General features: G+C 41.6%; 1 pseudogene; it reads right to left on the reverse strand.

Annotated features, from left to right (window-relative positions):
• Positions 1-4,437: 4,437 nt before the first annotated feature.
• On the reverse strand, positions 4,438-5,394 carry LOC104673638 (annotated as a pseudogene).
• Positions 5,395-18,318: the final 12,924 nt, after the last annotated feature.

Consider the following 18,318-nt stretch of genomic DNA (forward strand, 5'->3'; position numbering starts at 1 on the left):
TAAGTGAAGGAGAAATAAAATCCTTTACAGATAAACAAATGCTTAGAGATTTTGTTACCACCAGGCCTGCCTTACAAGAGACCCTGAAGGAAGCACTAAACATGGAAAGGAACAACCGGTACCAGCCATTGCAAAAACATGCCAAAATGGAAAGACCATCGAGGCTAGGAAGAAACTGCATCAACTAACAATCAAAATAACCAGTTAATATCATAATGGCAGGATCAAGTTCACACATAACAATGTTAACCTTAAATGTAAATGGACTAAATGCTCCAATTAAAAGACACGGACTGGCAAACTGGATAAAGAGTCAAGACCCATCAGTCTGCTGTATTCAGGAGACCCATCTCACATGCAGAGACATACGTAGGCTCAAAATAAAGGGATGGAGGAAGATCTACCAAGCAGATGGAGAACAAAAAAAAGCAGGGGTTGCAATCCTAGTCTCTGATAAAACAGACTTTAAACCATCAAAGATCAAAAGAGACAAAGAAGGCCATTACATAATGGTAAAGGGATCAATTCAACAGGAAGAGCTAACTATCCTAAATATATATGCACCCAATACAGAAGCACCCAGATTCATAAAGCAAGTCCTTAGAGACTTACAAAGGGACTTAGACTCCCATACAATAATAATGGGAGACTTCAACACCCCACTGTCAACATTAGACAGATCAACGAGACAGAAAGTTAACAAGGATATCCAGGAATTGAACCCATCTCTGCAGCAAGCAGACCTAATAGACATCTACAGAACTCTCCACCCCAAATCAACAGAATATACATTCTTCTCAGCACCACATCACACTTATTCCAAAATTGACCACATAATTGGAAGTAAAGCACTCCTCAGCAAATGTACAAGAACAGAAATTATAACAAACTGTCTCTCAGACCACAGTGCAATCAAACTAGAACTCAGCACTAAGAAACTCAATCAAAATCACTCAACTACATGGAAACTGAATAACCTGCTCCTGAGTGACTACTGGGTACATAACGAAATGAAGGCAGAAATAAAGATGTTCTTTGAAACCAATGAGAACAAAGATACAACATACCAGAATCTCTGGGACACATTTAAAGCAGTGTGTAGAGGGAAATTTATAGCACTAAATGCCCACAAGAGAAAGCTGGAAAGATCTAAAATGGACACTCTAACATCACAATTAAAAGAACTAGAGAAGCAAGAGCAAACACATTCAAAAGCTAGCAGAAGGCAAGAAATAACTAAGATCAGAGCAGAACTGAAGGAGATAGAGACACAAAAAACCTTCCAAAAAATCAATGAATCCAGGAGTTGGTTTACTGAAAAGAACAACAAAATTGATAGACCGCTAGCAAGACTAATAAAGAAGAAAAGAGAGAAGAATCAAATAGACACAATAAAAAATGATAAAAGGAATATCACTACCGACCCCACAGAAATACAAACAACCATCAGAGAATACTATAAACACCTCTATGCAAACAAACTAGAAAATCTAGAAGAAAGGGGTAATTTCCTGGACACTTACACTCTCCCAAGGTTAAACCAGGAAGAAGCTGAATCCCTGAATAGACCAATAGCAGGCTCTGAAATTGAGGCAATAATTAATAGCCTACCCACCAAAAAAAGTCCAGGCCCGGATGGATTCACAGCTGAATTCTACCAGAGGTACAAGGAGGAGATGGTACCATTCCTTCTGAAACTATTCCAATCAATTGAAAAAGAGGGAACCTCCCTAACTCATTTTATGAGGCCAACATCATCCTGATACCAAAGCCTGGCAGAGACACAACAAAAAAAGAGAATTTTAGACCAATATCCCTGATGAACATTGATGCAAAAATCCTCAATAAAATACTGGCAAACCGGATCCAGCAGCACATCAAAAAGCTTATCCATCATGATCAAGTGGGCTTCATCCCTGGGATGCAAGGCGGGTTCAACATACGTTAATCAATAAACATAATCCCTCATATAAACACAACCAAAGACAAAAACTACATGATTATCTCAATAGATGCAGAAAAGGCCTTTGACAAAATTCAACAGCCCTTCATGCTAAAAACGCTTAATAAATTCGGTATTGATGGAACGTACCTCAAAATAATAAGAGCTATTTATGACAAACCCACAGCCAATATCATACTGAATGGGCAAAAACTGGAAAAATTCCCTTTGAAAACTGGCACAAGACAGGGATGCCCTCTCTCACCACTCCTATTCCACATACTGTTGGAAGTTCTGGCTAGGGCAATCAGGCAAGAGAAAGAAATCAAGGGTATTCAGTTAGGAAAAGAAGAAGTCAAATTGTCCCTGTTTGCAGATGACATGATTGTATATTTAGAAAACTCCATTGTCGCAGCCCAAAATCTCCTTAAGCTGATAAGCAACTTCAGCAAAGTCTCAGGATACAAAATTAATGTGTAAAAATCACAAGCATTCTTATACACCAGTAACAGACAAACAGAGAGCCAAATCAGGAATGAACTTCCATTCACGATTGCTTCAAAGAGAATAAAATACCTGGGAATCCGACTTACAAGGGATGTAAAGGACCTCTTCAAGGAGAACTACAAACCACTGCTCAGTGAAATAAAAGAGGACACAAACAAATGGAAGAACATACCATGCTCATGGATAGGAAGAATCAATATCATGAAAATGGCCATACTGCCCAAGGTAATTTATAGATTCAATGCCATCCCCATCAAGCTACCAATGGGTTTCTTCACAGAATTGGAAAAAAACTGCTTTAAAGTTCACATGGAACCAAAAAAGAGCCCGCATTGCCAAGACAATCCTAAGTCAAAAGAACAAAGCTGGAGGCATCACGATACCTGACTTCAAACTATACTACAAGGCTACAGTAACCAAAACAGCATGGTACAGGTACCAAAACAGAGATATAGACCAATGGAACAGAACAGAGTCCTCAGAAATAATACCACACATCTACAGCCATCTGATCTTTGATAAACATGAGAGAAACAAGAAATGGGGAAAGGATTCCCTATTTAATAAATGGTGCTGGGAAAATTGACTAGCCATAAGTAGAAAGCTGAAACTGGATCCTTTCCTTACTCCTTATACGAAAATTAATTCAAGATGGATTAGAGACCTAAATGTTAGACCTAATACCGTAAAAACCCTAGAAGAAAACCTAGGGAATACCATTTAGGACATAGGCATGGGCAAGGACTTCATGTCTAAAACACCAAAAGCAACGACAACAAAAGCCAAAATTGACAAATGGGATCTAATTAAACTAAAGAGCTTCTGCACAGCAAAAGAAACTACTATCAGAGTGAACAGGCAACCTACAGAATGGGAGAAAATTTTTGCAATCTACTCATCAGACAAAGGGCTAATATCCAGAACCTACAAAGAACTCAAACAAATTTAGAAGATAAAAACAAACAACCCCATCAAAAAGTGGGCAAAGGATATGAACAGACATTTCTCAAAAGAAGACATTCACACAGCCAACAGAGACATGAAAAAATGCTCATCATCACTCACCATCAGAGAAATGCAAATCAAAACCACAATGAGATACCATCTCATACCAGTTAGAATGGCAATCATTAAAGTCAGGAAACAACAGGTGCTGGAGAGGATGTGGAGAAATAGGAACACTTTTACACTGTTGGTGGGACTGTAAACTTGTTCAACCATTATGGAAAACAGTATGACGATTCCTCAAGGATCTAGAACTAGAAGGTACCATATGACCCAGCCATCCCACTACTGGGTATATACCCAAAGGATTATAAATCATGCTGCTATAAAGAGACATGCACACGTATATTTATTGTGGCACTATTCACAATAGCAAAGACTTGGAATCAACCCAAATGTCCATCAGTGACAGACTAAGAAAATGTGGCACATATACACCATGGAATACTATGCAGCCATGAAAAAGGATGAGTTTGTGTCCTTTGTAGGGACATGGATGCAGCTGGAAACCATCATTCTCAGCAAACTATCGCAAGAACAGAAAAGCAAACACCGCATGTTCTCACTCATAGGTGGGAACTGAACAATGAGATCACTTGGACTCGGGAAGGGGAACATCACACACCGGGGCCTATCATGGAGAGGGAGGAGGGGGAGAAATTGCACTGGGAGTTATACCTGATGTAAATGACGAGCTGATGGGTGCTGATGAGTTGATGGGTGCAGCACACCAACATGGCACAAGTATACATATGTAACAAACCTGCACGTTATGCACATGTACCCTAGAACTTAAAGTATAATAATAAATAAATAAATAAATAAATAACAACAATTAAAAAAAAAAAAAGAAATCGGGTAATCTATGAAGCCACCTTAGTGCTTCCTTTAAATTTGCTTGAAAATGACCATTGCATTAGTTTCATGGAAAGAACTAGCCAGCTTCTTGTTGTAAAGCTAACAAGGTCATCATTTGTCTAAGGCTAGAAAGGTACCCACAAGATGTAAACTGTAAGGAGAGAAGGAGGAGATGAGGCCTTTCCCTGGCATTTGGTAGATAAAAGCTCAAGGGATTCTAGAAAAATTACACAATGTCAGCCCTTCTTGCCTTTTTCTTCCCATGTTGGTTGCAGTGAAAGAAGACATTTTGCTCTTGAAATTTCTTTATAACCCAGACATGTTCATAGAACTGGCTTGAGACCAGTCATGGTGGCTCATGCCTGTAATCTCAGCACCTTGGGAGACCAAGACAGTAGGATCACTTGTGCCCAGGAGTTCAAGACCAGCCAGGGCAACATAGAAAGACTCCATCCCTTAGAAAGAAAAATAAGTTGGGCCTGGTGGGGCAAGACTGTGGTTCCAGCTACACCAGAAGCTGAGGCGAGAGGATCACTTAAGCCCAGCAATTCAAAGCTGCAGTGAGCTGTGATCACACCATTGCACTGCACTCCAGCCTGGGTGTCAGAGCAAGATCTTATCTCAAAAAACAAAACAAACAAACAGAAAAAAACAAAAACAAAAACAAAAAAGGCACCCTCTGCATTCATCCTAATCTTTGCTGATACCTCCATGTATATTACCTTACGTTGCTGTGCTAAATGCTGTTTTTCCTGTGTTTCTTGTCTTTAATGATCCAGAGCTGCTTTATTACCCATAAAAATCATTGGAATCTCACCATGCTCCTTCACCCTGAGGAGAATCTGTCTTTGGAATTTATAGGTTTCTTCAAAACCGCCTCTATCTGTGCCTGGAAAGACCAATAGGAAATCCTCACCAGTCCTCATACACTGTTCCTTCATGGCTCCAAACTCTTCTTGCCCTGTTGTCTACAAAACACCTAGCCAGGCTGCTCTACCATCTGGGACACACTGCTTTGTGTTGGTATCTTCAATGGTTGGATCATAATCCATTAAAAAAAGGACTGGAAGAACTGTGTGCATCAACTTACAGCAGGGGAGGGGATCTTGGATGCCAGGAGTTGTCAGAAGGGCTGGTCCTAGGGCAGCATGGTGCCTGGAGCTGGCTGGGTCTTGCCCCAGGCACAGAGAAGTGGGTGATTACAAGGATCTGGGGCAGTGGGTGAGGTTGGGGGTGCTCCTCTATGCCTCTCTGCAGCACAGCTACATATGGCCATCTGGGAACACTATTTTCTTAAGTTTTAGCTTAGGTTCAGGGGTACATGAGCCTAAGGTTTGTTATATAGGTAAATTATATAACAGGTTTGTTATATAGGTAAATTACATGTCCCAGGGGTTTCTTGTGCAGACAATTTTGTCACCTGGGACAATAAGCATAGCATAGGATAGGTAGTTTTTTTTAACCCTTACCCTTCTCCTACCCTCTACCCCCAAGTAGGCCCCAGTGTCTGTTGTTTTCTTCCTTGTGTCTATGTATACTTGATGTTTAACTATCACTCATAAGTGAGAACATGTGGTATTTAGTTTTCCGTTCCTGTATTAATCAACTTAGAATAATGGCGTCCAGCTCCACCCATGTTCCTGCAAAGGGCATGGTCACATTCTTTTTTAATGGTTGCATAGTATTCCATGGTGTATGTGTGCCACATTTTTTTTTTTACACCCAGTCTGTCATTGATGGGCATTTAGGTTGATTCCATGTCTTTGCTATTGTAAGTAAAGCCACTGTGGAAAGGAGTTTGGCAATTTCTGAAATAACTTAAAACAGAATTGCTATTTGACTCAGCAATCACATTATTGGGTATTTACCCAAAGGAATATAAATATTCTACCATGAAGACACACGCACACATACATTCATTGGGGAACTTCTTTTTTAATGGAAATGTTTATAACTACAAGTTTCCCTTTTAGCATTGTTTTGCTGCATCTCATCAGTTGGTGTTTTTTTGTTTTCATAATAATTTGTCTCGAGATATTTTCTAATTTCTCCTGTGATTTATTCTTTGACCCATTGGTTGTTTAAGAGTATGTTGTTTAATTTTCATATATTTGTGAATTTTCCTGTTTTCCTTCTGCTGTTGATGTCTAGTTTTATTTAATTGTGATTGGAAAAGATACATTACATGATTTCAATCTTTTTAAATTTATTAAGGCTTGATTTGTGGCCTAATGCATGGTATATCCTGAACAATGTTTTATATGCACTTGAGAAAAATGTGTCTTCTACTGTTGTTGAGTGGAATGTTCTGTATATGTCTGTTGGGTCTAATTGGCCTATAGTGTTGTTCTTGTCCCCTATTTCCTTATTATCCTCTGTCTAGTTGTTCTGTTTAATATTGAAAGTTGACTATTGAAGTCTCTTACTATTATTGTAGAGCTATGTATTTTCTCATTCAATTCTATCAATGTTTGTGTCATGTACTTAGGAGCTCTGATGTTCACTACATATATGTTTATAATGATCATATCTTTTAGGTTAATTCACCCTTTTGTCATTATGCAATGTTCTTTGTTTCTTGCAACAGCTTTTGAACTAAAGTCAATCTTGTATGATATTAGTGTTAGTACAGCCACTCCTTCTATCTTTTGATTATTATTTGCAGGGAATATCTTTTTCTATTCTTTCACTTTCAACCTATGCATGTCTTTAGATCTAAAGTGAGTCACTTGTAGACAGAATATAGTTGGATCCCATTTGTTTTATTCACTCTGGCAATCTGTGTCTTTAGAGGGGTCTAATATATTTACATTTAAAACATACTGATGGGGAAGGACTTACTATTGTGATTTTGTTATTTGTCTTCTGCATATCTTACAGCTTTTTTGTCCCGCATTTTCTTATTGCCTTTCTTTGTGTTTGGTTGATATTTTACAGTGACATGTTTTGATTACCTTCTCATTTTCTATTGTGTATATTCTGTAGATACTTTCTTTGTGGTTACCATGGTGATGACATAAAACTTCTTAAGGTTATAGCAATGTATTTTAAATTGATAACAATTTAACTTCAATTTCATTAAAAACCACTACTCCTTTACAGCTCTGCACTTCCTCCTTTATGTTATTTATGTCACAAATTACATCTTTATATATCATGTACCCATTTACATAGACATAGTTATTTGTTATGTTTTGGTCTTTTATATCCTATAAAAGTATTAAAAGAGGAACTGCAAGCCCAATTTTCAATAATCCAGGTTTTACATTTGTACATATATTTACTTTTACCAAAGAACTTTATATTTTCACTTTTTTCTTTTTTTTTTTTTTTTTTTTTTTTGAGATGGAGTCTCGCTCTGTCGCCCAGGCTGGAGTGCTGTGGCCGGATCTCAGCTCACTGCAAGCTCCGCCTCCCAGGTTCACGCCATTCTCCTGCCTCAGCCTCCCGGGTAGCTGGGACTACAGGCGCCGCCACCTCGCCCGGCTAGTTTTTTGTAGTTTTTTTTAGTAGAGACGGGGTTTCACCGGGTTAGCCAGGATGGTCTTGATCTCCTGACCTCGTGATCCGCCCGTCTCGGCCTCCCAAAGTGCTGGGATTACAGGCTTGAGCCACCGCGCCCGGCCAATTTTCACTTTTTTCATATGGTTTCAAGTCACTTTCTAGCAAAAAAAATAAAAAATAAAAAAAGGAGAATCCATCTCTACCAGGCTGTCACAGTACTAAAAGAATACCACACAGTCCCTGCCTCTTTCCTAAAAATATTTTTAAAATTTTGGCTTTTGTTGTTATAACTTTACCAAAATTATTTAAAGTAACTTTACCAGCATTGAGTTTTATTGACTAAAGTCCCCCGGATTATTTCATGGGTATAAACCCACTTTGTTTCAGCCAGTTTGCATGGGGCCTTTTCTTTGGAAAACATAATTTCTGGACTGCTGGCAAGATGGACAAATAGAAACAGCTCCAGTCTGCAACTCCCAGTGAGACTGACACAGAAGGCAGGTGATTTCTGCACCTGAGGTACCTGGTTCCAACTGAGGTACCTGGTTCATCTCATTGGGACTGGTTGGACAGAGGGTGCAGCTTACGGAGCGTGAGCCAAAGCAGGGTGAGGTGTCACCTCACCCAGGAAGCATAAGGGACTAAGCCTGAGGAACTGTGCTCTCTGCTCCAGATACTGCGCTTTTCCCATGGTCTTCGCAACCCACAGACCAGGAGATTCCCTCTGGTGCCCATGCCACCAGGGCCCTGGGTTTCAAGCACAAAACTGGGCAGCCATTTGGGCAGACACTGAATTAGCTGCAGGAGTGTTTTTTTTTCCACACCCCATTGGCACCTGGAATGCCAGTGAGATAGAACCATTCACTCTCCTGGAAAGGGGGCTGAAGCCAGGGAGCCAAGTGGTCTGGCTCAGTGGGCCCCACTCCCTTGGAGCCCAGCAAACAAAGATCCACTGGCTGCCAGCACAGCAGCAGTCTGAGATTGACCTGGGACACTGGAGCTTGGTGGGAGGAGCGGCATCTTCCATTGCTGAGGCTTGAGTAGGCAATTTTACCCTCACAGTGCAAACAAAGCGGCTGGGAACTTTGTACTGTGTGGAGCTCACCACAGCTCAGTAAGGCCACTGTAGCCGGACTGCCTCTCTAGATTTCTCCTCTCTGGGCAGGACATCTCTGAAAAAAGGCAGCAGCTCCAGTCAGGGACTTATAGATAAAACCCCCGTCTCCCTGTGACAGAGCCCCTCAGGGAAGAGGTGGCTTCCACCATTGTGCAGTGTGGCAATTCCTCACGGATTTAGAACTAAAAATATCATTTGACCCAGCCATTCCATTACTGGGTATACCCATAGGATTATAAATCATTCTACTATAAAGACACATGCACATGTATGTTTATTGTAGCACTATTTACAATAGCAAAGACCTGGAACCAACCCAAAAACCCATCAATGATAGACTGGATAAAGAAAATGTGGCACATATACACCGTGGAATACTATGCAGCCATAAAAAAGGATGAGTTCATGTCCTTTGCAGGGACATGGATGAAGCTGGAAACCACCATTCTCAGCAAACTAACACAATAGCAGAAAACCAAACACTGCGTGTTGTCACTCATAAGTGGGAGTTGAACAATGAGAACACATGGACACAGGGAGGGGAACGTCACACACTGGGGCGTGTTGGGGAGTGGGGGCCTAGGGGAGAGATAGCATTAGGAGAAATACCTAATAGAGGTGAAGGGTTGATGGGTGCAGCAAACCACCATGGCACGTGTATACCTACGTAATAAAACTGCACGTTCTGCACATGTACCCCAGAACTTAAAGTATGATTAATAATAATAATAATTTCTGAGCATGGAAGTAGCTGTCTTTCAGGTTCTACTTCGATGTACATATTCTGAGAGAATTAAACCTGTCAAAGAAACCTTGACTTTCAATGGCAGGCACTGGAATTGACCCTAATAATGTGTTTTGGGGTAAGCCTACTTCATATTCTTGACCTGTCTGCAGTAGTCATTATAATCTGAACTTCCTAAGGTTCATGTGCAAAGTTGAGTTCATTGTTTAATATTCAACAAAGATTATGCCAGTAAGACGGTGCTGTAGGAAAATATCAGATATGTGTCATCACTGGTGGTATTACTTAAATTGCAACATATTTTAGTTGGCTGCTGATTTCAGCCACCATGATTGCATTTTATTTCTGTCTCGTGATCTGCAACCTTGGAAGCTTTGAACTTAGCTCACAGAATCCTGGACATCAGGAACATGTGGTTCTAATGGCTAGACAGGGAATGAGAGTAAAAGGATTTTGCCCGTGGTCAAGTGAGTAAACAACAGATTTGGAGGTGTCTGGACTCCTGTGATGACTTCATTCTGACAATACTGTTTTGGCTGTCCCTTCATTTCCTCCTAATCCCATGTCTGGTCTGACCTGGCTGTTTCCCACCTTCCAATTCCTGCCTTCTCCAATGCTCCCTTCCATAGGTCACTCTGTGGCTCAGAGACCCTGCTTAGCAAATGCCCAACCTTTTAATTATTTGTTCAGTAAAACTTGAACTCATGTCTCCCCTTCTGATAAAAAGAAAGTACATTATGTAATGTAGGGTTACTCTATAACTTTTGTCCTCTCTCTCGGCAACTACTGAACTAACTGTTTTCGTATTGAGCAAACGTTTATGGAAGGACTGCCAAGAGTCAGATACTAGGCTTGGTAATATCCTCCATTCTCTCTAGTCAAAGCCAGCACCAGCCAGACTTGCAGATCTAGGTCCCAAGCCCACTGCAGATCACAGGCCAGGGTCTGGTCTCCTCTGGGCTCCTTTGGGAGGGAAAGACAGAATCATTAACACCCATTTTATAGATTAGGCAACTGAGGCTGAGGAAGTTTAAATAACTAATACAGGGCCTGTAAGTCAGTTATATTCCAAGGATCCCTACTCGTTGTCTTCTCTCTACAGAACGAGATGTCTCTGGAGTCCATAGAAAGCCCAGGAGCCTGGCTGGGCATGGTGGTCCATGCCTGTAATCCCAGCACTTTGGGAGGCTGAGGCAGGCAGATCACCTGAGCTCAGGAGTTCAAGACCAGTCTGGGCAACATGGCAAAATCCCATCGCTTCTGAAAATACAAAAAATTAGCTAGGCATGGTGGTACATGCCTCTAATCCCAGCTACCTGGGAGGCTGAGGCACAAGAACTGCTTGAGCCCAAGAGGCAGAGGTTACAGTGAGCCAAGATTGTGCCAGTGCACTCCAGCCTGGGCAACAGAGCAAGACTCCGTCTCAAAAACAGAAACAAACACAAACAAACAAAAATAGAAAACTCAGGGGCCACCTGCATCAGCTTCCCAGCCACACCTTTTTCTCGTCCTCCTCTGTCTCTGGCATCTTCTCGCAGGTTCTTAATTCTTTGTGGTTGCACAAAGTCAAAATCCCAGAAAAGTTACCACTTCACATCCACTTAGATGGCTATTTTTTTAAAAAGGAAGATAGGAAGTGTTGGCAAGAACGTGGAGAAACTGGAATTCTCACCCACTGCGGATGAGAACGTAATACGGTGCTGCCGCTATGGAAAACATCTCGGAGGTTCCTCAAAAAGTTAAACAGAATTTCTATGTGACCCAGCAATTCCTCTCCAGGTTATACATCTAAGAGGATTAAAAACAGTTACTTAAATACGTGGACTCACATATTCCTAACAGTCCAATTCACAATAGCCAAAAGATGCAGATAGCCCACATGTCCATCGATGGATGGATAAATAAATTGTGGTCTATCCATTTAGTGGAATATTATTCAGCCATAAACGGAATGAAATACTGACACATGCTACAGAACGGATGAACCTCAAAAATATTCTATGAAGTGAAGGCCAGAAACAAAAGTCCATATATTACATCATATAAAATATCCAGAAGAGAGAAACCTAGAGAGACAGAACATGCAACAGTGGATGCCAGGGTCTGTGGGGAGGGGAGAGTGGGGAGAAACTGCTCAACTGGTACAGGCTTTATTTTGGAATGATGGGAATGTTTTGCAACTAGATAGAAGTAGTGGTTGCAGAACACAGAATGTACTGAATTCCACTGATTTGTTCACCTTAAAATGGTTAATTTTCAGTCCTCAGATTGAACAAACATAAAAAAATGGTTAATTTTATGTTATGTGAATTTCACCTCAATACATGTTTTAAATCTCAGAAATATACACTAACAGGCATGGGACAGGTCACTATGGTGCCTGCCAAGCCCAGTGATGTTATCTGGGGTCTCCGCTCAGCCTCAAGCCTCTTGCTGACTGGTGGAGGGCAGAACTTTTGCCCTAAAAGTATAAGATCCACACGCTGGCATGATTCCTGGCCAGATGGCTTCTTTATTAGCAGTAATTAAAATTGCCTCAATACAGACACTGTACCTTGCAACCAAGAAATGACAACGATGATAATAAGGATTAAGCTGGGCCATTCTGTCTTTGCCAGTTAAATTATATTTATTATAGCTTGACATGAAAAACAAAGCAACTCCAACAGGTATCACAAGGGCAAAGGACATGAACATTTTATCAAAGAAGAAACACAGCTATCAAAAATACAGAAATATTCAACCTTGTTAATAATAAAGTGACTGAGCTCAGCAGTTCATGCCTATAATCCCCGTGCTTTACAAGGCTGAGACAGGAGGATCATTTGAGGACAGAAATTCAAGAACATCCTACCAAGTCAGTTCAAGATCAGACTTCATGTCTACAAAACATCAAAAAATTAGCCACACATGGTGATACATGCCCGTTGCAGGAGGCTGACGCAGGAGGATTGCTTGAGCCTGGGAGGTTAAGGTGGCAGTGAGCCAAGATTGCGCCATTGCACTCCAGCCTGGGCAATGCAGCAAGACTCTGTCTAAACAATAATCATAATAATAAAGAAAAGGGTTGGGATGCCATTTCTTGCTTATTCAATACACAAAGTTAGAAGCAATTTCTACTTTTTCTATTTTTTTATTACTAAAAAGAAGCTGGACCATTCTCACAGCCTGAAATGCTTCTCACCTTCCCTTCTTCTGTCCAAACACTTCTCTGTCTATGATAATGCAAACGGTCACTCCTTTAGGAAGGCTTCACCCCAAGTTGTTCCAGGTCCCCTTATCTCTGCCTTCCCAAAACTCCTGGCATCTCCCCAGTTCCCTCCGTGTGGTGAAGTACCCTCACCTAGGGCTTCGGTATGGCTCTGTCTGCAAAGGTCTTGTTCACACCTTCCCTTACGGTTCTGTTCACCCGTGTTTTGTCATAGCATTGGGCAGAGTGGAGAACCCATTCACACTGATAGAGAGGGCCCATGGTTCTGGAGATAACCATGTAACCGGTCAGAATAGGGCATTGTGGGTTGGGTGTCAGGCATGGGCTGCACTTGGGTGGGCAGGCCCCTTGGAAAGTCACTGGGTTTGGTAAACTTCCTAGTAACATGTCTCTCTGGGGTCCCCTCGGAACTGCATGCAAAAATGCTGGATGCTGGTTTATTCTGGGGACACGGTTCATTCCTTTCATTTGATTATCAAAGAAACTCAGGGCCCAACTAAAGGTCATAAACTCCAGTTTGTAAACTGAGATTATCTCAGCCGAATGAATTTGCTGACCCTTTGCTTTCCCCCAGCCTCTCAGTGCCCTTGAAATCATGTCAGTTTAAGCAGCCCCGTGAGGCATTACAATGTTTAATTATTTCAGTGATTATTAAACCTTGCCCTGTGTTGACCCCAGGTGAATCACAAGCTGGACTTCTGACAAGGACAAGCTGTCATCTTCTTTTCAATTACAGAAAAAAATAAGTTAATTGATAAGATTTTTTTGTTTAAAAAAAGTTACTAGTTTTGAAAAGGTAATATATGCACATGGTAAACATTAAGAAGGTATAACAGGATAATTCTTTTACACTCCTAAGAATAATATTTTATCTAAGTTTTTCGGTAGATGCTTTCATCAGATTAAGAAAATTTCCTGCTATTAGTTGTTGAAGGTTTTTTATATCATAAATGAGAGTTGAATATTATTATCATATATCATTAATATATTATTATTGAACTATCAAAGGCTTTTCCTAAAACCATTGAGATGATCTCATAACCGCTCTCCTTTAACCTGTTGACGAGATCATTGGTATTTATACTTTTTCTCTGTTAATGATTCTTGAGTCATTAACTCAAGAATTTTGAGTCGTTGAAACAACTTGGTCATGGTGTGTCATCTTTGATCACTGCTGTCTCTGACTTGCTACTATTTTGTTCAGGATTTTTGCGCTGATGCTTATGAATGAGACGGGCGTGCCATCTTCCATTGCGGTCCTGATTTTTTTTCTGATTTGGATCATGTTGCCCTCATGGAATGAGTTGGGCATGATGCCTTCTTTTTCATGTCTCTGGATTGATGGGACACTTTGGATTCTCTCCAGATGGCCCTCAATGGTCCCTGCCTCCTCATTGTTAAGCTCCTGGGCAACCTCTTCTGATTTCTGTCAGGCCCAGGAACCTGTGGGGGTTTTGTTTGTTTGTTTGTTTTCTGAGTCGGAGTCTCGCTCTGTCACCCAGGCTGGAGTTGGAGTGCAATGGCCCGATTTCAGCTCACTGCAGCCTCCACCTCCTGGGTTCAAGCAACTATCCTGCCTCAGCCTCCTGAGCAGCTGGGATTACAGGCACCCACCAACATGTCTGGCTAATTTTTGTATTTTTAGTAGAGACAGGGTTTGACAATATTGGCCAGGCTGGTCTCTTGGCCAGGCTGGTCTCGAACTCCTGACCTCATGATCTGCCCGCCTTGGCCTCCCAAAGTGCTGAGATTACAGGCATAAGCCACCACACCCAGTGACCTGTGGTTTTTAGAAGCTCCCCAGGCATGTGAATGCTGTGAGCATCCCAGGATGACAGCCACTGTGTGTTCGGCTGTTAAAACTGTGAGAAAACACCAGTGGGACCCTCTCCAGCACTTGCCTGCTGAGGTCATGGAAGAGGCTTGTTGGGGAGATGATGCCCTGGGTGACTCCTGAAGAATGGTTAGGAATGCATCAGATGGAAGCTGGGTTGGACCCACTCCATGCTAAAGAACAGCTTGTGTGGACACAAGGAGACACAAACATGTCATTTCTGCAGAGCCTGAGGAGTGGCCAATCACACCATTTGCTTAAAACATCATGTACATATGGAGAAGTGGACCGAGACAGGCTGAATAAGCTAACAGTGGCCAGATGAGAAAGGGTCTTGTGTTACTTCCTAGAGATACTTAGATGTTATCCTGTGGGTGATAGGAGCAGTTGGAGGGACTGAAGTCAAGGAAACATGGTTCAAGATCCATGTTTTTTGAGATGTTTTCTGGTGACTGAGTAGGGAATTCCCTAGATAAGGCCTGCCCAGGGTTAGGCAAAACAAGTTAGGAGGTTACTGAAATAAGGAATATGAGAAACGGTGTAGGTTTTGCTGATGTTTTGTAACACATCTCGTGATGATCTTCATTTCCTTCACCAATTTCCTGTTTCATTAATTCCTTTCCACGTGCTCTTCTGAAATTTGCTTCACATTCTCTGATTTCTCTTTTACATGTTGGTTTCATCACCTTTTACTTTTTGCTTTCCTGGAAACACAAATGATTCTGATCGTGACATGTCAGAATTATTTGCAACATTACCCTTTCTGCTGAAACCATGAGTTTGTGTATTCACTGAATACACAATTTAGTAAAGTGTAGGATGGACATGTCGTTTTCATGGTCACAACCAGCTCTGTAGCATTTTATAATAGCTACATTGGCAGTGTGCTGGGAGGTGTAGAGGGAAATATTTATCTCATGTGTGACTGACACAACCTGCCATATTGTTTTAGGAGCCTCCTTGGAATCCCAGCAAGAATGCCACCAGCACGATTTGTAATCACAGCGTCCTGCTCCATGCCCTGGCTTCATGGCTTAGTCACTTCTATAAGTCTCTTTCCAACTGTCTGTTTCCACATCTGTAAAGTATGAGTTAAATCATCCTAACACTACTTATCTTACAAAGTTTTCTTGCTGATCATTAAAAGAGTTGGGAAAGAACTGTGTAAATTGTAAAGTGCCATGGACATGTTAGTTGTTACTTTATCAAGAAATAGATACTCTAGAATGGAGTAGAAAGCAAATAGTTATGATTAAGTCCTCCTCCTCTTCTTCTTTTTATTAATTTTTAAAGAAAAGAGGTTTAATTGACTCACAGTTCCATATGGTTGGGGAGGCCTCAGGAAACCCTCAATCATGGAAGGAGGCAAAGGGAAAGAAGGCACCTTCTTCACAAGGTGGCAGGAGAGAGAGCCCCTCTTCTTTTTTGTCGTAAAGTCTACAGACATGCTTATGCTTCAGGGAAGGGCAGGCAGAGAGAAGGAAGGGCATTGCTTCACCGCAGCCCTCACTGACGAGTTTGCTAAGGCACCTCACTTTGTCTCAGCATATGGGCAGAGCTCTGGCCACTACCTGTTCAGAAGGCCGGGACTGCATTGCTAGTTCCCCACTAACTCTGTGTGACCTTGGGCAAGGCTGGGCCTGTGTCAAAAGATTATGACCCTGGGCTCTCAGGCTAGAGGATCTAAATATGAATCCTGGCTCTGCTAGAGCAATTAGTGATGTAACTTTGGATGGGTCAATTAACCTTCCTGTGGCTTAGTTTGCTCATCTGTAAAATAGGGATCATAACAATATCAATACCATGAGGTTGTTGGACAGGTTGAATCAGTTAATGCAGGGCAAGTACTTAGCATGACACGTATTCACTATCGTTTCCGGGAGTAAGAGCTGTGTGTGAGTGGGTGTGAGCATGTGTGAAACCCTTTCTCTGCAATCTCAGTTAAGAAACCAACCCAGAATTTAAAGTTCAGGGCCTAAGTTCTCCCAGTTCCATTCTACCCCACCTTTGCTCTTCCTCCTGCCCATAGGTGGACCCTAAGTGATCGATAAGAGAAGGAGAATAGAGGACAGGGAATGCCTTCAAAAATCCTAGAGGGACACAGAGGCTGAGAGGCAGGCAGTCCTGCAAGGATCTTCTAATTTGGACAAGGAGAACATTGGTCTTCATAGGCCAATTCTGGTCAGTTTCCCCCATGGACAGTTGAGGAAACAGGCCCAGGAATATCCAAGGTCTCACACTTCCCATCCGTCAAGTCTTGTTGATTCTGTTGCATTCATGTCTTTCAAAGAGAGATGGAGTTTAGGGAAAGAAAGAAGGATCAACTGTGTCTGATACCGCTGGGAGCTTAAGTAAAGGATTCTTTTACTTCATAGCATTTATCCTAATTTGTAATTCAGTATTATTTGTGTGGCTGTTTGGTGTCTCTTTCTCCTATATGAGTGCTAGCTTCACAAGGGCAAAGATTCCGATTCTTTAATATTTAGTGCTTGCCACATGCTCTGAATACAGTAGGCATACAGGCTAACCAACATACAGCGGCATCAAAGTGAGACACCTACCTCCTCCAGTGCCAAGAGAGCACGTCCATGCACCTGTCACTCTCCTCAACACCACCCCCAAGCATGAGGCCCAAAAGCATTAGCTATGCCCCTCTTCCAGCCACCAAAATGTAAAGGCCAGGTGTGGTGGCTCCCATCTGAAATCCCAGAACTTTAGGAGACAGCGGCAGGAGGTCACTTGAGACCAGGAGTTTGAGACCAGCCTGGGCAACATAGCTAGACCCCATCTGTACTACAAATTAGCTGGCCATGGTTGCATGTCTGTATTCCCAACTACTAAGGAGGCTGAAGTGGGAGGATCACTTGTGTCCAGGACATGGAAGCTACAGTGAGCTATAATCACAGCACTGAACTCCAGCCTGAGCAACAGAGTGAGACTCTGCCTCAAAACAATTTTAAACATAAATAAATAAAAACAAAAAAAAAATCACTCTGGTAACCCTGACCTGCAAAATCAAGTTTTCCCCTACTGAGAAGAATGGGGACTTGAGAGCTGAGTTACAGAGAGAGAATTCTTCCTTTTTTTTTTTTTTTTTTTTTTTTTTGTTTACATCCTCAAGACCATGACCTGTGAAATTTGAATATAATACACATATAATTCCAGAGCAATGTTGCCTCCCCTTACCACCAGCAATTCACTTGGCCACTGGAGGTCAGGACAAGCTTCCCGGAAGAGAGGTACCACTTGGGCTACCAATATAAAAGGATGAAAATATCGGAGTGATGGTGTTCCTTGCATCATTGAGTCCCTGGACAGCCTGTCCACTGATGCTGATATCTGAGACTAATGCTTCTCTGAATGTTGGGATTAAGCTTTGCTCCAATGAAACTAGACTGAGAAAGAAGATAAGTCTTTCATTGTTGATAAGGACATTGTATTTCTTATAATTGTATGATTATTTTTCCTTAGCTGTACTATAATTATCTGCTTGTTTGTCTCTGCTCTATGGGCTTAGGGTACAAAGTTGACCAAGACCAACTTTGGTTGGGAGCACAGTACTGAGAGCTTTAAAAAACATGATGAATGCTTTAAT

This window comes from Rhinopithecus roxellana, chromosome 6 (assembly GCF_007565055.1).
Source record: "Rhinopithecus roxellana isolate Shanxi Qingling chromosome 6, ASM756505v1, whole genome shotgun sequence".
Taxonomy (NCBI): Eukaryota; Metazoa; Chordata; class Mammalia; order Primates; family Cercopithecidae; genus Rhinopithecus; species Rhinopithecus roxellana.